We start from the raw sequence: 21,966 nt of genomic DNA on the forward strand, positions 1-21,966 counted from the left end.
GAAGAAGAAGAAGAAGAAGAAGAAGAAGAAGAAGAAGAAGAAGAAGAAGAAGAAGAAGAAGAAGAAAAAGACAAGGGGGGGGGCTTGGAATGTGGCTTAGTGATAGCGTGCTTGCCTAGCATACATGAAGCCCTGCATTCATAAACAGAAAAAGACAGAAGTGGTGCTGTGGCTCAAGTGGTAGATTGCTAGCCTTGAGCAAAAGCAGCTCAGGGACAGTGTCCAGGCCTTGAGTTCAAGCCTTAGGACCAGAAGAAAAGAAAAGAAAAGAGAAAAAGAAATGATAAACTTTTTGTTGTTATTGGCCATGGGGCTTGAACTCTAGACTTGGGTGCTGGCCCTGAGATCTTCAGCTCAAGGCTAGTCCTATACCACTTGAGCCACAATTCCACTATTGGTTTTGTGGTGGATTATTGGAGATAACAGTCTCACAGACTTTTCTGCTGGGTTGGCTTTGAACCGTGATCCTCAGATCTCAGCCACCTGAGTAGCTAGGATTACAGGCATGAGCCACAGATGCCTGGCAAGAATAAAACTTATATTAACCAGTAGACACAATAATAGGCCTAATTTTCATAAAGTAGCATAATAGTAGTTTTATTTATTTATGTATGCCCATCTTTTGTGTTCATGTATGGATATAGCTGTATCAATATATTTCCTTTTCTTTCTTTTTATTTATTTCATTGCCAGTGCTGGGATTTGAACTCTATCAGTTTTTCCTGACCAAGTGGCACTCTATCACTTGCCTTTATCCTGAATTATTTTTAAAAAATATTTTAGCTTTGCTGGTTTTGAGAGAGGTCTCTTGGGCTGTTCTGTCTTGACTGGCAAACTGCTGTTCTCCAAATCTTGGACTAGGTGAATACAGGTGTTGGCTGTTGGCTCCAGATTGTGCATATACTCTTAATAGCACATGCCAGCATCAACATTGATATAAAAATAAATGTAATTAATTTTTGTTTCAGAATAAAAGCAATAATGCTCTTCCCTTGCTAGTCCCATGGCCTGTTATAGGCCCTTAATCCCTCAATCTGCCTTTGTCCTACAGAGTTCATGACTTAGCCTCCCCACTGCCATGTTCTCTGTCCTCTTTCAGATGATCTACTGCTATTTTCTGGCCAGCTTCTAAAAATGGCTGTAAAAAAATCAGATTTAAAGATAGTGTACTCTGTGTGTATGTGTGTGCACATTCAGGTGTGAGTTATGATCACTTGCCAAGATAAAGGACTTTCAAATACAAGATATTTGGTTTATTTTGCTAAACTTTTCCTAAAGCAGAAGGAAGACAAAATCTAACTTAAAAGTATAAGCCAAATCAGAAGAAAATCAAAGAATATAGTTGCAATTGTCATCAACTACTGAGGAAGAGATTTTTTGGGCCAATTAAAACAAATAGTGACACATGCATATCACTAAATAGGTTCATAAGTAGAGTAAGTACAAATATACCAAATTGGAAAATAATATAGGTAAAAGACCCTGAGCAGATGAACGACAAGTGATTCAATAAAAGCAATTTGTATACTTGTAGAAATTTGAAAATTTATATATTTTTCTTCTCTGTCAGCCTGTGCATGAAACAGCTGATATATAATGTTATTCTCAACTTTACTAGGCATTATTTTCTCCATCTTTTTGTTGTTTTCTTTCATCTTTTGTAAGAGAGGCTGGGCCATGCAGCCGGAATGGATCGCCTGGAAAGCAGATCCAACATGGCACCCCTGATGGCCTTCCTCCACCTTAGCATGAACTGTCTTACACTACTTACTCATTTGTAAAGGAAAATTCTTATGATAGCCTTTCACTTTCTCAGTCCTTTGTACTGTATTTCTATAACAGAAATACAACATTTCTTATTGGTAATTTCTTTCCTTACTGGTGAATTCCTTCATGCTTTTCCTCCAAACATAAATATGATGTATGTGTCTACACATCCCCAATTCCCACATGTGCAAAAATACAATATACTCATATTTATTTTAGTGTAGTTTTTATTATTATTTTTAGTGCCGGTACTGGGGCTTGAACTCAGGGTCTAGACACTGTCCCTTAAGCTAGGAACTTCCATTTCAGCTTTTCTCTAGTTAATTGAATATAAAAGTCTCACAGACCAACCTTCTTGGGCTGGCTCTGAACCCTGATCCTGAGGTCTCAGCCTCCTGAGTAGCTAGGATTACAGGTACCTGACATAAATGTATATTTTATATTATAAGCCCTACCTTCCTTTCAAAATGCTTTCCAATCTTTTTATTCATCTAAGTGACTTAAAATTCTGAACCATATTTCCTGTATTCCTTCTATGTCCTCTGATATCTGAAGGTTGTAGCTCTTTTAACTTGTTTGTTTGTTTATTTATTTTGTGCTGGTCCTGAGGCTTGAACTTGGGGACTGGTGTATTCACTTTCCTTTTTCCACTCAAGGCTAGTGTTCTACCTCTCTCTTGAGCCATAGCTCCACTTCTGGATTTTTTTAGTTAATGGGAGGTAAGAATCTCATTCATATTCCTGGTGCCATTAACTTCAAGCTGTGATCCTCAAATATCAGCCTCCTGAATAGCCAGGATTAGATATGCCACCAGTGCTCAACTAAGATTTTAACTTTAAATTAGTTAACTTAGTCTAACAGTCACACAAATCATATTTCAAGCCGTTTATAACAGAATTTTCATCATCATAAAAATTTCTGAAAAATTGATCATCACTGGGATTGGTTTTCAAGAGAGATTTCAATATAAGAAGATGCACTGTGTACTTGACACATGTTTGTCATTGACTCTGAAACACATCACTCCAGTATTAGTGGTTATCCAGAGAAGAGCTTTGAGGAAAATAAAATCTGTGGACATAAATTGCATTTTATTAATAAAAATGTGAAATTATGCCTTTCTGTATTTGCCTCATCATTAAACATTTCATTGTGAAAGCTTAAAATGTCAAACTGAAAATGTAGTTTAAACCTGAACTTCTCAACTGCATTTTTATTTTACAGTGGAAGAGGCATCTGGATGCTGGTGGTCATGCCTGTAATCCTAGTTACTTAGAAAACTGAGATCTGAGAATCTCAATTCAAAACCAGCCTGGGCAAAAGAGTCTGTGAAACTCTTATCTCAATTAACCAGTGAAAAGCTAGATGAGATCTGGGTCACGAATGGCAGAGCAGCAGCATTGAATGAAAAAGCCAAGCAAGAGCATGAGGCCCTGAGTTCAAGCCCCATTACTGGCATTAAAAAAAAAAAACAAAAAGGGTGTTACAAATTTAGAAGACAAGATTAAGCTATCTAAAAATAAGGATAGAGAAAACTTACAAATTTACACAATGGGCAGTAATGTTTAGCAATAGAACTGCTTTCCAAAATATTGAAGGATTTTTTTGTTTGTTTTTCCTGATACATGGGCTTGAACTCAGGGCCTTGGCAATTACACTCAAGGATGGTGCTATTCCACTTAAAGCACAGCTCCACTTTTGATTTTGTCATGATTAATTGGACATGACTCATGTCCAGGCTGGTTTCAAACTTCAATCCTCATATCTCAGTCTAAATAGCTAGGATTATAGGAGTGAGCCACTGACTCCAGTTAGAATTCTTAATTATTTAAAAAATATATAATGCTCATCGAGAAAAACAAGATTGAGTATATACTCACTAGTAGTAATGTTTTTAAATAAAAGAGGGCCTTTTATAGTTTGAAGTATGGATTGTGTTGTTTGAAATATTGATCACTTGAGAACTCTAAAGATCATGATACTGAATTAGATCCATTTCAATTAGGTTTGACACTTGTAAAGACATCTCGCTAATTAGTGTTCATTCAGGTTAAAATAAGATGGAAAGAGCAAAGCAGAGCACACTCTTCTTTATCCTTTCCAAGGTCCTTCTATGAAAAGTTTGGGATGCGCAATCTTGACAGATCCTCCTTGAGGTCTGGCAAGTCCCTGTAGGTTCCCTTGCTTTTCTATAGTCTGCACCAGTGATGCCATTTTCAACTCTAATTTTAGGTGTGGGTAAATGGACAATTTGCTGTGCATAAAACCAATGCAAATGATTATTTTTTAGCAATATAAAATTATCTTTTAGCAATATAAAATAGATTAATCAATTTCCAATTTGAAGTGGAAGGATAGAAACAGAAGAATAAACAGAACCCTAGAAAGACTCTAAACCCAATTTTGATTTGTTGAGAAAATACTATCTACTGAAAATCCTTCAGTAGATTATCTGATTTTACCAATAGAATTTGGCATTCTAGAATACTCCATTTAATTCCTTTGTCTGTTACAATTCCATTGCCTGATTTGCTGTGTGAGAGATTTTGGTAGTAAAAAAAAGAAGTCAGCTCAAGACAGCTTAAACAAAGATTAAGCAATCTACTTTATGTGTGTGCAATTTGGGTTGGTTTTTAATGGAACTTGGGACAGAAATTCAGCTGGGTTTCACTATCAAAGGCTGGAAACTCGAACTAGAGAGCAAAACTCATATGACATGGATAACACGATTCCACTCCTGCTTGGTACTGTTTTGTTTTTATTTTTCTCTGTAGATGAGCTTTCTCTATTAGAGGCCCAAAACAACAGCCCCCAAATTGAGATTTTACATTTTCACCATGCAAAAGGTCAATCTCTTAGCCAGCTACTTAGCTTACCATGAGTGCATCACCAGTCCAAATTTCAGGGCAAAAGAAAGAAGTTTAGAGACATAGAATGAAGTCAGGAAATGAGAAAGCTACATCTTTCTTTTTCTCTCTTTCTTTCTCTCTCTCTTTATATTCTTTCTTTTCCTTTCATTCTTTTTACTTTCATCCCTTTCTCTTTTTTCCTTCCTTCCTTCCCTCCCTCCCTCCAATCCTTCCTTCCTTCCTCCCTTCCTTTCTCTCTTTCTTTCTCTTTCTTTCTTTCTTTCTTTCTTTCTTTCTTTCCTTCTCTCTCTCCCTCCATGTTTCTCTCTCCCTCTCTCTCCCTCACTGTTTCTTCTTTTTGGTGCCAATACTGATGCATGAACTCTGGGCTTCACACTCTCATTAGCTTTTTTTAAAATATATTTTTTATTGTAAGATACTAGTACATAGGGGTTACAGTTACATGAGTAAGGTAATGAGTATATTTGCTATCGAGAATTGTTACACCCTCCTTTTTTCCCCCTATCATCCCTTCTCTCCTAACCCCCCAACTCCTCCCTTCCCTCACCACCTCCCCAACTCCTCCCCTCCCAAATTGTAAAGTTTGTTTTCAACATAGTGTCTTGTACATCTCATTGTTACAATGTGTCAACCTGTATTCTTGTTTCAGCATTTTGTTATTTCCTTCCCCTCCCCAAATTAGAAAATTATATATACAAGATGCAGGGTACCAGAATCAAATACAGTGAAAACAGAGGTTATACCATGGGGGAAGAACACACACAGAAAACAGAAATCACATAGTACATTATAAGTACTTTAAAAACAAGTGCAACAAAGAAAAAAATTCTTCTGTCCCTATCTTGTGGTGCATTCCACTTAGCAACATCTTATGTGGGAATATTTGCATAGCTTTTGACCTTTTCTACTTGTTTGGTAAGATTATCCTAGACTTACACTAATTATTGCAAATAAGGGAAACCACATGAAATATGTTTCTTTGGGCCTGGCTTACTTCATTAATATAGTTTTTTCCAAGTCTTTCCATTTTCTAACAAATGGAGCAGTGTCATTATTTCTGATGGAGGCATAGAATATATATCACATTTTTTGGTCCATTCATCTACTGAGAGGCATCTGGTTGGTTCCATACATTACCTATGGAGAATAATGCTGCAATGAGCATAGTTGTGCTGGAAGCTTTTGTTTGGCCTGGTTTGTGATCACTTGGGTAAATACTCAACAGTAGGATTGTTGGGTCATAGGGGAGCTTGAAGTTTTGTCTTTGAGGAACCTCCTCAAAAGACTCAAAAGACTGCTTTCCAAAGTGGCTGAACAAGTTTACTCCCAACAACAATTCAGTAGGGTTCCCTTTTGGCCACATCCCCTCCAGGATCTGTTGTTGTTATATTTCTTGATTATAGCCATTCTAACTGGGGTGAGGTGGAATCTCAATGTTGTTTCGATTTGCATTTCTTTCATGGCCAGAGACATTGAGCATTTCTTCTTGTGTCTATTGGCCATTCTTATTTCCTCTTCAGAGTGGTCTCTCTTTCACTCTTTAGTCCACTTATTAATGGGGCAGATGTTTCTTTGAGGATTTGTTTGGGGGGGATTTAGTTTTTTGAGTTCTAAGTGTATTTCACATGAGAGTCCCTTGTCTGTTGTATGGATAGTGAAGATCTTAATCCATGGGCTTTCTACTGATCTTGCTAGCTATGTCCTTAGCCATGCAAAAGCTCTGCAGTTTCATGCAATCCCATTTGTCCAACTTTTCTTTGATTTGTTGTGTTTCTGGGTCTTTATAAAAAAATTCAGTCTGTGCAAAGGAGCCCTAGAGTTTCTCCTAATCCTCTCTATAATGTTTTGAAGGTGTCTGCTTTTGCTTCGAGGTCTTTGATCCATTTGGAGTTGATTCTGGTGCAGGGAGATACATAAGGAGCTAGCTTTAGTTTTCTATAGGTGTTTAACCAATTTTGGCAGCACCATTTACTGAAAAGGCTGTCCTTCTTCCATTCTATTTTTTTAGTTCCCTTTTCAAAGATAAGGTGGCTATAGGTCTATGAGTTCCTTTCTGGGTCTTTAGTCCTATTCCATTGGTCCTCAGGTCTGTTCTTGTGCCAGTACCAAGTTGTTTTGATTACTATGGCTTTGTAATAGAGTTTGAAGTTTGGTATTGATCTTCCTCCAGCATTGTTCTTTCTGTTAAGGATCGTATTTGTTATCCGGGGTTTTTTATTGTTCCATATGAATTTTTGGATTGCTTCTATTTCATTGAAGAATGAGGTTGGGATGTTGATAGGTATCTCGGTGAATTTTGTAGATAGCCTTTAGAAGTATTTCCATTTTCACGATATTAATCCTCCCAATCCAGGAGCATGGAAAGTTTATCCACTTCCTTAGTTCTACTTTAATTTACTTTTCCACATTTTTAAAGTTTCACTCATTGAGTTCCTTCACTACTTTAGTTAACTTTTAGGTATTTTTTTGGTGGGACTATTACAAAAGGAGTTACATTTCAGCCATGTTCTTCTTGTTATTGACATACAGAAAAGCCATTGATTTTTAAGGGTTAATTTTATACCCTGCTACTTTGCCAAAGTTTTGGATGTGCTCAAGTAACTTGGGAGTGGAGTCCATCGAGTTCTTTAAATACAAGATCATGTTATCTGCAAAGAGGGAGAGTTATAATTAATCATTCCCTCTTTAGATCGCCTTTATGTTTGCATCTTTCTTTTAATTACTTTAATACTAATATTGATAGTAATAATACTAAATTGAAGAGAAGTGGAGATAGTGGACATCTTGTCTAGTTTCTGAATTTAGAGGAAATTGCTTTAGGTTTTCGCCATTATGTATAATGATAAATATAAGTTTGTCATACACAGCCTTCTTTATATTGAAGAATGTTCAATGGATTCCTAGTTTTTCCAGAACTTTCATCATAAAGGGATGTTGGATCTTGTCAAATACCTTTTCTTCATTGAGATATCTCTATTGAGATAATCATGTGGTTCTTTTCCTTGCTTTTGTTGATGTGAATTATATTAATTGATTTGCATATAATGAATCAGCTTTGCATCCTTGAAATGAATTCTATTTGAACATACTGTATGAATTTTTGATGAGTTGTTCAAGTTGATTGACCAATATTTTGTTGAGAAATTTTGCATTGATGTTCATCAAAGAAATGGGTCTATAGTTCTCTTTTTTTGATGAGTTTTCCTGATTTGGGGATGAGGGTTATGATGGTTTCATAGAAAGAGTTTGGTAGTAAACTTTCACTTTCAATTTCATTGAACAGTTTGAGGAGTGTTGGTGTGAGTTGTGCTTTGAAGGTCTTGTATAATTTAGCTGTAAATCCATCCAGTCCTGGGCTTTTCTTAGATAGGAGAGCTTTTGTTGGTGCTTCAATTTAATGCTTGATATATGTCTGTTGATTTAAATCATCCTCATTATTTAGGGCATGTTAATGTTTGCTAGAAATCCATCCATTTCTTCCAGATTCTCAAAATCATTAGCATAAAGGTTTGAGAAGTATTCCTTATTATGTTCTAAATCTTGATTGTTTCTGTGGTGATGCTTCCATTCTCATCTCTGAGTTTGTTTATTTGTGTGTGATCTCTTTATTTTGATAAGATTTGCTAATGATTTGTCAATTTTTAAATTTTTTTCAAAGAACCAACTCTTTGTCTTGTTGATTCTTTCAGTGTTTTTTTATTCTAATTCATTTAATTATGATTTAATTTAATTATTTGTTTCCATCTACTGGATTGGGGTTTAGCTTGTTACACTTTTTTTTTTTTGTCAGTTGTAGGGCCTAAACTCTGGACCTCAACACTATCCCTCAGCTCTTCAGCTTAAGGCTAGCACTCTCCCACTTGAGCCACATTTGGCTCAAGCCTTGTTGCTCATTTTTTGTCAGTTATGGGGCCTGAACTCTGGGCCTCGATGCTGTCCATTAGTTCTTCAGCTCAAGGCTAGTGCTCTACCACTAGAGCCACAGTGCCACTTCCAGCCTTTTCTGCTTATGTGGTGCTGAGCAATTGAACCTAGAGCCTCATGCATGCAATGCAAGCACTCTACTACTGAACCACCTTCCCTCCTCCTTGTTGCACTTTTAAAGTAGCTTCAAGTGCATTATTAAATTGTTGGATTGATATCTCTCCAATTCGTTGATGTAAGAACTCACAACTATGAATTTTCCTCTGAGTACTGCCTTTGCTGTATCCCAGAGGAGCTGGTAATTTGTGTGCTTATTTTTGTTAAAACATATGAACATTTGAATTTCCTTTCTAATCTTATCCATGACCCACCCACTGGTGGTTCAACAGTGTGTGTTCAGCCTCCATGTGTTACAAGGTCTTCTTTGGTAGCTGTTGGTGTTGAATTCTCATTTTATTCCCTTGTGGTCTGAGAGGATGCAGGGCATAATATCAATGTTTCTGAATTTGGACAAATTTGCTTTGTGACATAAAATGTGGTCTAATTTGGAGAACGTTCCATGTGCTGCTGAGAAGAGTGTATTTTGATGCTACTGAGTGAAATATTCAGTAGATGGCTGTTAAGTCTAGTTTGTCTATGCAGTTGTTTAGATCTCACGTTTTTCTATTGAGTTTTTGCCAGGTTGATCCATCCAGGGGGGATAGTGGTGTGTTAAAGTCCCCAACAATTAATGTGTATGGATCTATGTGTGATTTTAGGGAAAGTAGTGTTTCTTGGATAAATTTGGGTGCTCCGTTATTTGCTGAATAGATATTTAGAATTTTAATATCCTTCTGTATGAGAGATCCCTGAATTAATATATAATGATGTTCTTTATCTGTTCTCACTATTTTAATTTGAAGTCTATTTTATCTGATATTAGGATTACAATTTCTGCCTTTTTATGGGGGCAGTTTGCTTGACAGATTTCATTCCAGTCCTTTATTTTCAGTATATTTTTGTTTTGGGGGGCAAGATGTGTCTCTTGAAGACAGCAAAAAAAGATCTTGTTTTTTTAATCCAACCGGTCAATCTGTGTCATTTAATTAGGGAGTTGAGTCCATTAATGTTGAAAATTAGGAGTGAGAGGTGTTTGTCTCCATTTGGGTGGGGATGTGCCTTAACTGTTCTTGTTGTGATTACATAGTTCTCTGTGGGTTGTTTCACTGCCAATTTCCCATTCTTGTTGGTTTTCTATGTGTAGAACATCTTTGAGGATTTTTTAAAATTTTATTTTATTTTATTTGTGAACATACTGTACAGAGGGGTTACAATTACATGTGCAGGATAATGCGTACATTTTTACCAAGCATTGCAGCCTCCATCTTTGAGGATTTTTTTAAACCTGGTTTTATAGTGACATATTGTTTCGGTTTTTCCTTGCTGTGGAAGGTTTCTCTTTGTCCCTCATCAATGAATCAGAGCCTAACTGGGTAAATTATTCTTGGTTGGCTGTTATTTGTCTTTATGGTATGGCACACCTCATTCCATTCTCTCCTTGCTTTCATAGTCTTGGCTGAGAAATTTGATGTTATTCTGATTGGCTTACTTTATAGGTGATTTTTCTATTCTTCCTGGCAGCTTTAAGAATTTTTTCCCTTCATTTCTATTGATCCTGCATAGGCTATAATGTGGCAGTGGGATGTCCTATTCTGGTTTGGTATATTTGGGGTCCTAATCCATTGGCTTTCCTCTCCAGGCCCTCCTCAATACCTATTAGTCTTAAATTAGGCTTTCTGATTGTACCTTGTACCTCCTGCAATGATCTATCATGCTTTTTGGTTTCATTATAAATATCTGTTTGTTCTTTCTCTATAGAGTCTAAACTATCTTCTGCCTCAGAGATCCTGTCTTCTGCTTCTTCCATTCTGCTTTCAAGATTTTGTACTTTGGTATTTATCTCCCTTCCTTCTTGCTGGTCATTCTTAGTGGTGGCCAGCTCTTTACTGGGGTTTTCTTTTAAGTCTTGAATAGAATGCTTTACCTCATGGAGTTGTTTTTCAGATTTCTCTTTCAACTTCTTTAATTGGGTGTCTATCTTTTCATTGGACTCTTTCTCCTGTTGGAGTCCTTTTATCTTTTTATTTGTGGATACCATGAATTCATCTATTAATTTTTGGTTGGCCTCGTCATGTTCTTATATAGTCCCATGCAGGAGAAAAAAATGAGTGGAAAAAATTAAAATTAGAAAATTGAAAAGTGGAAGAAAGAGCTAAATAATAGTGAAAAAATAGGAGATTTAAATAAAATAACAAAACCTAAAAACAAAATAAAACATAGCACAAAGAAACAAAAACCAAACATAATTTTAAAAAATCTGAAGAGGGAGTGTTTCAGCTTGTTTGGGGGAGCTTGAGTCTCAGATAGTCTTGTAGGCTGATTCTTGATAAAACCGCGTATGCCTTGCAGTAGTCCACTTTCCTCATGGCTTAGTTGTATCCTTTTGAAAAGGGAATATGAGTGCTACCTAGAATCCCACTCTCAGGCCTGATAGTGGGGAATTGGGGGGATTCGGATTTGTACTCTGCTATCACAGGCATGGAACTGTGTTCCCAGGCTTTTCCAGGTAGCCACAGTAGGTGTAGGAACAGAGCTTAGATTTGTATTCACTTCTGATGTGATCCCTCCCTTTTTGGCCAGAGCTTGGGTCAAAGGGCTTTGAGATCCCACAGAGAAGTGCCACAATCTGGGAGTGTACCCAACTGGATTACTCACAAGATCTGGAGTTGGTGGTGGGCTGGACCACAGAGCCTGTGTTTTGGCAGTCAGGATGGTGTTGGCGGGTTCTCAGAAAGAGAGTCTGGGCATTGGCAGAACCAGGTAAGGATATTGGCATCTGCACAAGCTGAAGGGTCTCACTCTTCAGGGAAGGGAATCTGGGCACTCAAAGACCAGGTGCAGCCTGGGATGGTGGGCAGTGGCTGGGCTGGGCTGCAGCGGCAGTGATGGGTGGTGACTTTTCTGGCTTGTGCGGGATCAGCAGAGCCTTCAGAGTGATACCACAGTGGCTGTGGGAACCCAGAGTTGGAGCCCGGAGTTGATACATGGTGGCATCAAGGTGGGCATGGATCCCTGCAGAGTAGTCTGAAAGGCAGTCGGCCCTTGGGGTGAGGGATTGGCTGCGACTGTGGTGTCCTGTGAACCATGAGCAAATATAGGGGGTCCATGGGGATCCTGCCAGTGCTGCAGGCACGGAACCTTATGCTGGCTCTAGCGGCCATTTTGGAATGTTTCCCGGGTGGTACCCATTTCAGGAAGTTGTCTGCTCCTCCAATGTAGCTGCCCAGTGGGTGGGTTGGATCCGGGGTCTACTTGCTCACTCCAGGGTCTTCACTGGATTCCCTCCTAACTCCACGGGTCTGGTGTTGAGCACTTTCTTCAGTTTTTGGATGCTTCTCTCCTTAGAATCTGCAGAAAGTCTCAGAGTGGTGCAGAGCTGCTCTGTGCTGCCACTTATTAGAATCTGCAGAAAGTCTCAGAGTGGTGCAGAGCTGCTCTGTGCTGCCACTTATCAAGGATCCCGCTCACTGTTTCTGTTTTCCCTTTCCTTGTTTTCCTGTTGGGATATTCCTTTTGTAGTAGGAAAAGTATTTAGATATTTAGAGTTTGATTGGAGTGGGTCATTTGAGATAAAGTGTGTGCTGCGACCCTAGATCTTAGTTTGATCAAAGCCAAGAAGTGGGACTACTTGGGAGAATGTTGCCATCTTGAATCTTCCTTCTCTCATTTGCTTTTTCTACCAAGGCTGATGCTCTACCCTTCAGCCATTGCTACATTTCTGGATTTTACATTTTCCCAGGCTGGCATTAAACTGCAATTCTTATACCTCAGTCTCTTAAGGACCTGGAATTACAAGTGTGAGCTACCAGGCCCAGCCCTTACGTTCCTTCTTTACAGAGTATATGTATGTGTGCGTGCAAGGGAGGGAGGGGGGGAGTGTTGTGGTGTTGTAAGGAATTCAGTCTCAAGAAACAGTGATGCCACACCTTGAGAGGTGGAATTAAGAATCTTTATTAGGAAGCCAGAGAGTATATGTGAACTCCTGTCTCAAAGACCTGCAGCCCAGAATCCAGCTTACATAAAGCTTTTAAAAAGAAAAATCACATGCTTCAAGTGGGAGTGGGAAACAGCCAGGGCTGAGTATTCCCTAGAGCTAAACAGCATGGTATCTGCATGTTCTCTGAAGCAGAGCTCTCCTAGCTCTTCTGATTTAAACACCTGCAATTCAAAGAATGGCTTGTCTCACCTCTAGGTCCCATCAGCCACCCAGGCCCCAGGATGGCTGTGAGGACAGACAATTTTAGTTAGAAGCAGTCTCCTCATTTCAGTGGTGCTTGAACTAGGGGTGCTTTCCCTGAGCTCTTTTGCTCAAGGCTAGTGCTCTAGCCTTGAGCCACAGTGCCACTTCCAGTTTTCTGGTGTTTAATTGGAGATAAGAGTCTCATGGACTTTGCTGCCCAGGCTGGCTTTGAACTATGATCTTCATATCTCAGCCTCCTGAGGTGCTAGGATTACAGGTGCAAGCCACCAGCACCCAGCTTCTTTATACATTTTGGCAATAGATAAGGTATAGGTATAGACAGGATATTTAACTACCTAATATTGTGGTTTTTCTCTAGGCCAGGGAGCATAAACTATTAACTTCAATATCCATTCTGATATATATTCCAAATGATTTGCATAAAGACCTGTGAAACTCATTACAAGTTATATATGAGAAGATTGGTATGTTAAAATATAGCATTAAATCAGGCACTGTGGCTCAGTCCTATGAAACTAAGATCTGGGGCCTGTGGTTTGAAGCCAGTCCACGTAGAAACAGCATGAGAGACTCTATCTCCATTTAACTAGCAAAATGCTGAGTTGGACACCTGACTCAAGTAGTTGACTCTCAGAAAACAAGACCTAAGTTCAAATCCTGGAACCAGCATGGAAAATGTAAATATGACTAATATAATATATAATTTAGGCAACAAAGAATATTTTTCTCCAAATTATTTCCAAAACTTCACTTTTTCCCCCAAATATTACCTAAGATTGTCTTGAGAATTTTCTTTCCTTGATCTACATTTATGCAAATGAAAAGTATTTATTTGAGCAAGGCATTAGAGTACCTAGTATTTATGCAAAAGAAAAGTAACATTGGCTGAATTTGGCTGAATTCTAAGCGCCATTTTTAGGACAATATACAACAATACAAATGTACTTCCCTGACTTCCCCAGACATATTATCTGCTTATTAGCTTTTAATGTAACCTGTTTTGAAAGTGAGCAAATATTTCCTTGCCAACCCATTTCTAATGAAAATACCTCTCTGTAGCCATTCTATTTAAATGTGACGTCTAACTTTTTACTACCTGAATCTGGAGAACAGATCATAAACTCCTAAATATGAGAAGCTGAGAAATGTAACACACTCCAAATGTATAGTTAGAAGCTCAAAAATATGTAGACATAAAGATTTGACTTCTATAAGGTTTAAATGAAGAACTTTTTAACGAGTCTTTTACTTATGAAGGGAACTGTTATGTTTAAACAGGAAGAAAAGAATGTTTGATGATTGTGAAGAAAATATTATGCCTTAATAATTCAAAAAGACAAGCTTACAGTGAGAAAGAAGTTTTGGAATATCAAATTACTCCACAAAACTCAATATAGATCTATCTGTCTTTCTGTCCACCTGTCAATCTTATCTCCATCCATCCATCTACTAAAGGTACTGGCCCTTGAAATAAGGGCCTGGATACTGTGCCTTGAGGTTTTTTTGCTTCAGGCTTGTACTCTACCATTTGAGCCACAGCTCCACTTGCAGCAGTTTTTGTGTTTAATTGGAAATAATAGTCTTACAGACTTTCCTGCCAGGACTGGTTTCAAACCCTCAGCAGCCTCCTGAGAAGCTATGATTAGGAGTCTGAACTGCCAGAACACATACACACACACACACACACACACACACATTTAGTTTGCACTGTTTTGAACAATGCAGAGTCAGTTGAAAACTGAGTTTACAAGAATAAAGTAATTAAACTTCAAGCTATCATTAACTAAAGACATTAGTGGAATTTTCGTGAATAAAGTGTATCTTACACATTGATTTTTCAAAGTTCTGGCTTGCTTAAACCTATGCTCCCTTTTCCTCTTATTTTAAATTCATAGGACTGAGAGATGAGAGGCAGGGGAACAGGTCTAAAAGGCAATGAAGACTTCTCAAATACCATAGCACCTTCAAGTAACTTTTGAGTGGAGGGAGTAACAAGGGTTCTGTAGGGATTGTGTGGGGTTTTTTCCCATTTTTCTTTTTTCTTTCTTTTTTTTCTCTCTTTTAAACTTCAGAACAAAAAGTAAAGGAGCATTTGAATTCAAGTCTATTTTATTTTTGTAAGGTAATGTGCAGGGGGTTACAGTTACATAACCATATTGTTGTTGTTGTTATTGTTATTCATTGTGGGGTTCGAACCCAGGGCCCGAGTACTGTCCTTGAACCTCTTTATGCTCAAGGCTAGCACTGTACCACTTGAACCACAGTGCCACTTCTGGTTTTTGAGTGTTTAATTGGGACTTTTCTACCCCGGCTGGCTTCCAACCATGATCCTCAGATCTCAGTTTCCTGAGTAGCTAGGATTACAGGAGTGAGCTACCAATACCTGGCTAGTTTTCATAATTTTCAAACTCTACATAGATGATAAGAAGTACTTTATCCTCAAGGAATATTCATTATTGTGGGACAGGCTGGCCGAGCTGGGCAGGAAAAGGCCATGCCATGGACTGGCCCACTAGATGGCAGAACCACACAACAGAGCAAGTTCTCAGTTGGCTGAATTTCTATACATGGAAGTCCATGTATGTTACCACATGTTGTTTGTACACAATGACAAAAACTTAAATAAGTATTTTAAATTTAGACCATTTCAAATTTCTTTTTTTGCAATTTGTGTTTTATTCATTCATTCATTATTTTGCTGCTGGCACTAGAACTTGAACACAGGGTCTGGGTGAGTACTCTCCCTGAGCTTCTTTGTTCAAGGCTAGCGCTGAACCACTTTAGCCACAGTTCCACTTCCAGTTTTCAGTGATTAATTGGAGATAAGAGTCTCATGGACTTTCCTGCCCAGACTAGCTTTGAACCAACATAATCAGCTCTCAGCCTCCTGAGTATTTAGGTTTATGGGCATGAACCACTGCACCAGACATTTCTGATTTTTTTTGGCAATTTATTTCATCACTTACAATTTTAGACTTTTAGAGAATAGCATATATATCCAGTTTGGTGCATTTGTTACTTGTTAGAAATTGTAGACAGTAAATAACACTTTTTGTTTTCTACTAATATTGGGGCTTGAAATCAAGGTCTCCAGTTCTACCTTAAGGTTGGTGCTCTATACCTGGGCCTCACCTCCACTTCAAGTTTTAATGGTTGATTGGAGATAGAATATTTCAGATTTGTCTGTCCAGGCTGACTCCAAAGTAGAATCCTCAGATTTCAGCCTCCTGATTAGCTAGGATTACAGGTGTGAGCTTCCAGCATCCAGCTATGTGGTAACACTGGTAACAGAGTGTGAGAAGACCAAGTACATGGGGGTTTTCACTGGTGCTTCAAGAGCTCCTGGAGGTAGATTGCTCTGTTTTGAAGACTGGCACATGGAAAGTTTGAGCACCAATCACAGCATGCAGCTAGCAGTGTCTGGGAGCCTGGTAGGCACTATCCAAAACTGGGAAAGCACCAGAAGAAAGACACAATGGAATATCACAAGTTCATTTCTAGCATTCAGTGAGTGGTAACTAAATGATTTTGTGTGGGTGTGTGTATGTGTGAGCATGTGAGTGTGTGTGTGTTGGCTCTGGGATTTGAACTCTCATGATGTGGGCATTGTCCCCGAACTTTTTCACTCAAGACTAGTGCTCTACCACTTAAAGGACAGCTCCACTTCTGGCTTTCTGTTGGTTAATTGGAGATTAGAGTCTCAGGGACTTTCGTGCCTGGGCTGACATTGAACTGTGATCCTCAGAACTCAGCATTCTGAGTAGCTAAGCTTATAGGTATGAGCCACTGGAGTTTGGTGACAAAATGATTTTAATCCTTATATTTAGAGACCATGAAGGATGAAATTTATGAGCTGTAGATATTTATAAGGTTATTTATGATTCTTCCTACTTTAGAATTTTAATAGTCTAAGAACAATTAAATGAATATTGGGAAAGATTACATTTCAAAAATAAGGTTGACATTGAGTATTTAATAAGAATTCAGGTGCAGGAGGCTAACATCTACAGTCCTAGGTAGTCAGTGGACTGGAGGATTGAAGCTTCAGACCAGCTTATAGGCTCCCTCTCCAAAATAGCCAGCAGAACATAGGGCTGGAGGCCTGGTGTAATTGGTAGGAGACTAATGGAACAAGAATAATAAGTACCCTAAACTTATGAAAATAATGAACATTTCTTCAGGGCAGAAGTGAATATACTCCAGTCTTTAGCATTTGCTAAATGTTTAATATTTACTAAATTTGTAAATTTAGTATTTAGTAAATACTCTAATACTTATTCTGAGTGCTTTATGCAGCTATAGCTGATTAACAGAGCAAAAGAGCTGTGTTGATGTGTGGGAGGTCATAAGTCAGCTGAATTAGTGACTGCTGGGGAGAATAACCTCTAATGCTAGTTCCTAGTACCTCTATTAAAATGTGCAAAATACTGAAAAATGACCTCAATTATTTCTATTTTTTACAAAAAGTATATATTTCTGGGTCGCATCTCTCTTTTTCTTTCTGTCTTTTTTCTCTTCCTTCCTTCCTTCCTTTCTTCCTTCCTTCCTTCCTTCCTACTTTCTTCCTAACTTCATTACTTCCTAACTTACTTTAATTATCTATAAATACTTGTAAAAAGGATTTGTCATTTGACAAAGCAGTTTATGAATACAGTGTCACCCCTTTCAGCATTCTCACCACTCCTGCCTCCATCCACTCCTTCCCTCACTCTTCTTATTTTTGGAGGGTATACTTTAAATTCATTTGTTTACCCCTGACCCCACCCCTTTTAAGTACCCACTTCCTGGTGTTTACTTTGTTGAACTTTGTCTTTGTCTTTCTTAGGAATTACACCATTTGAATTTTCCCTTGAATCTACCATATTTCAGTTGATACATTTGCATACACTTGCATATCACCTGTATTAACTTACAAGATTATAAGCTTAATCTTACTTTCACATGTGAAAGAAAACATATATGCTTTGTCTCACTGGACATAACTTACTTTACTTAATGTATTTTTTCCAGGTCATTCCATGGTACAATATCTTTTTCTAACAGATGAGTAAAATTCCATTGTGTGTGTGTGTGTGTGTGTGTGTGTGTGTGTGTATCACATTTTATTGACCTATTTGTCCACTAGGGCATTTGTGCTAATTCCATACCTTGGCTATGGTGGATAGTGCTAAAAAGGAACATGGTTGTGATGGTGGCTTTATTGTAACCTTATTTGTAATCTTAAGATAAATGTTCAGGAATGGAATGGTTGGATCATAGGATAGTTCTATGGTTAATATCTTGAGGAAACTCTAACTGCTTTCCAGAATAGTTGAACAAGTTTACCTTCTCACCAACACAGTTCTCTTCGGCTACATCTTTACAATCATCTGTTATCATTTGTTTTCTTGATAATGGCCATACTAACTGGGTGAGGTGGAATCTCAATGTTGTTTTCATTTTCATTTCCTATATGTTCAGAGGTGTCGATCACTTCTTCTTGTGTCTATTGGTTATTATTACTTCTTCTTCTCAGAAGACACTTTGTACTGGTCCTGTAACTTAAACTCAGGGCCTAGGGACTGTTCCTGAGCTCTTTAGTTCAAAGCTAACAGTCTCCAACTTGAGCCATATCTCCATTTTCAGACTTTTGTATATGTATGGTTAAAAGCAGCTTGGTTTGGCTTTTATACATATGTATTATATATAATATAATATTATGTATTACATAAGACATTATATCTTATATTATAATATTATTATGTTATTAAATATTGTATTGTAATATATAATGTATTGCTATAATATATAATATACTACTATTTTATATTACATAATATTTTACATAATATAGAATAGTATTATAATACATACATGTTATGATATATGATAGGGGCCTAATGCTGGAGGTTTGTGCCTGTAATCCTGACTAATTGTGTGACAGAGGTCAGAAAAATATAGTCCAAAGACAGCCCAAGCAGGAAAGTCCATGAAACTCTTATCTCCAATTAACCTGCAAAAAAAAAGACAGAAGAGTATATGTGGCTCAACAGGTTGAACATGAGCCTTGAGTAGCTAGGATTGCAGGTGTGAGCCACTGAAACCTAGCTGATTAAAAAATATTTTTAAAATATTGAATATGGATGCTAGATGCACTTTTGATGCAAGTGTAAAATATACAAATAATGTATTATAAAAATTCAGTATATGTTCAAGTAGATTTTAAGAGTAATTGTGTGTTATTTTACATAGAAAGAATATGAGAAATAATATTAACTACAATGATTAATAAACATGCTAGCTGGGTGCCGGTGACTCAAGCCTGTAATCCTAGCTGCTCATGATACTAAGATCTGAGGATCATTTTTCAAAGCCAGACCAGAGAGAAAAGTCTGTGATACTCTTATCTCTAACCAGCAAAAGCCAGAAGTGGAACTGTGGTTCTAATGGTACAATGCCAGGCTTGACCACAAAAGCTACAGGACAGTGCTCAGATCCTGAGCTCAAAGCCCAGTACTGGCACACAAATATTAGTAGGCAGACTGAAATACATAGGCACATGCTAGAGATATGTGCAACTTAAATACAAATGCATGAAAATTAAGACTGAGGGATGAAGAGAATTGAAAACTGTATTCAATACTAAGACCAGAAAATGTACAATAAGATGTTAAAGGTAACAAATATAAGATATCTCACCTAAAATTCCTTTCACTTTCTTGCATTAGGAAACCTTGCAAAAGGAAATGTTGAAGAAATTGATTGAATACATACACATATATCTCACAGAGAAAAATATGTCAAGCCAGGATTAAGAGATAAAATACCAAGAGCCAAGAAGAAAGGAACTAGATGACATATGTCTTTTATTTGCAAATATTTCATAGAGCTATAAAGTGAAAATTAGTTCAGACTCCTGGGAACTTTTGTGGGTGTTAGCAGGAACAAATGAGTATCTGCAAAAAAAAATTTTTGTGCTCTGTGCACTCCTTGCAGATACTCTTTTGGTGGACAAGGCAGCTTGCAGAAGATACTGTAAACCAAGTGTAAGAAAGGTACATTCCTTGGCCTAAATATTTTAGCCTCTTCTAACTCAATGTGGTTAAATTATTCTACCTTACTCGAATTCTGAATATGTTCATATCATGCCATGTGCATTTTTCCATCTGGAATTGTGCAGTAGAAAGAAATCATTAAAATAAATGATTTCCTATGTCAGAAATAACAGTAAATTAATGACCATTTTTATCACTTTGTAGTTTTTACTTTTATTTGAAAATTTCAGGAAATGTGCAATTTTATTTTTATGTAATGAGATGTGCTCATTGTTGGGTCCCAAAACAGTGAGTCCTTGCTAAACCTTTACTAATCAAGAACTTTATACTTTCAGTCTTTTACCCATAAAACAATGTGATAAAAGTACCACATTCTTAGAATTGCTTTTGAGTTAAATAAGCACTTAGATTTTGACACATTGAAAACATCCAAAACCATCAACTAATATTAATTTTTTTATTTTATTTTATTTGTGAACATACTGTACAGAGGGGTTACAATTACATGGGCAGGATATATCAGCTAATATTAATAAGCCTGGTTTATGACTGAGAAAATAACACTTCAACATCAATAGAACAATTCAGAGATAGGCATGTTTTTACACGCCTGTAATCTCAGTACAGGGGAAGCTGAGACAAGAGAAACCTGATCCAGAAGTTGGAGTCAACCTGGGCTACTCAATAATTTCCAGGCCAGCCCACACTGCACAAGGAGACCATATCAAGGCAGGACATAAAACAGAGACCGAATTCTGATTCTGTTGCCTGTTTTTAGCTAGACACAGTATTAAAACAGGATACACAAATTTTTCTGTGATCATCTGTAAGTAGTTGTACAAAACAGTTTCAATGCAATACATTAGTTTGTGATCAATGTCACCTCTTCCATTGTTCTCCCCCATTTAGCCCAACCCTGCTCCGCCCTGCCCCTCCAGTTCCCTGATTCATACTCACATCTGTAAGTTGAATATTGTTACTGCCTCCGCCTGCCTTTCCTCTCTCCATTCTTCTACCCCACTTTAACTTCTCTCCTGTACTACTAACAACACATGTCCTAGCTTCCTGGCATTCATCTTGTTAAACTGACCCGCATGACTTTAAAGAATGGATTGAAGAGAAGAAAATTCAGTTTTAGGTTGCTTAACAGATTCACAAACGAATTCTAAAGCAAGGAATTCTAAAGCATAACTTAAAAATTATTCCTGGGTCCCACCATCCATCATGTTTTTCATTTCTGGCATTTTGGTACTTCTGCATTTCATGACTCTAAGGTAAACTTAAACTAATATGTGAAAAAATATTGCAGTGAAGTTCCAAAAGAAAGTCTAAACAACTATCAAGAAATAATTAATAAATTAAAATATATCAGAGTACATTTTAGCATGAAAATACAGTGACATTATTTTCCCAAATACAGTTTGTGCTTTCAAAATATGTCAACTTCAGAATATAGCTTCACTCACGTTTATCTTTAAAATTAATACTTGGAAAATATAAAATGTATGTTTTTCCCACTTGTTGAGATTCATTAGTGATGTGAACTCATTTACTGAGACAACATTCTTTCTCTCATGATAATTTCTCTTCACATAACTCTCATCTTTAATACATAACACTGCCATTGAACATTACTGAACTATATTTATTTCACAAGCACTACTGGGTACTTGTTCTACAGTTATTTTAAATTGAAGACCATCACACCATGGCTTATGGAATCATTGAGACGTAGGCTAGTATTGACCTCAATCTCCTCACAAATTTCATTGTATTGCTGATGCCTGGGCTGGAATCTTCTTGCAATCTCTTCTGGTCCCATTTCTCCTGACATTTTTATTCATTTGTTGATTACATTTTCACTGGAGAGGTTTTTCTTCTATTCAGTAAAATGTATCATTTTTAGATACTGAAAAAAAATCAAGTCAAAAGAAATACTTTTTTATTTTATTTAATTTTATTTTTAATTTTAATTTTTATTTTTTGTGAACATACTGTACAGAGGGGTTACAATTACATGGGCAAGATAATGAGTACATTTCTTATCAAGCATTGCAGCCTTCTCCTTTGT

This window comes from Dipodomys ordii, unplaced genomic scaffold, assembly GCF_000151885.1.
Source record: "Dipodomys ordii isolate 6190 unplaced genomic scaffold, Dord_2.0 Scaffold60, whole genome shotgun sequence".
NCBI classification, from domain to species: Eukaryota; Metazoa; Chordata; class Mammalia; order Rodentia; family Heteromyidae; genus Dipodomys; species Dipodomys ordii.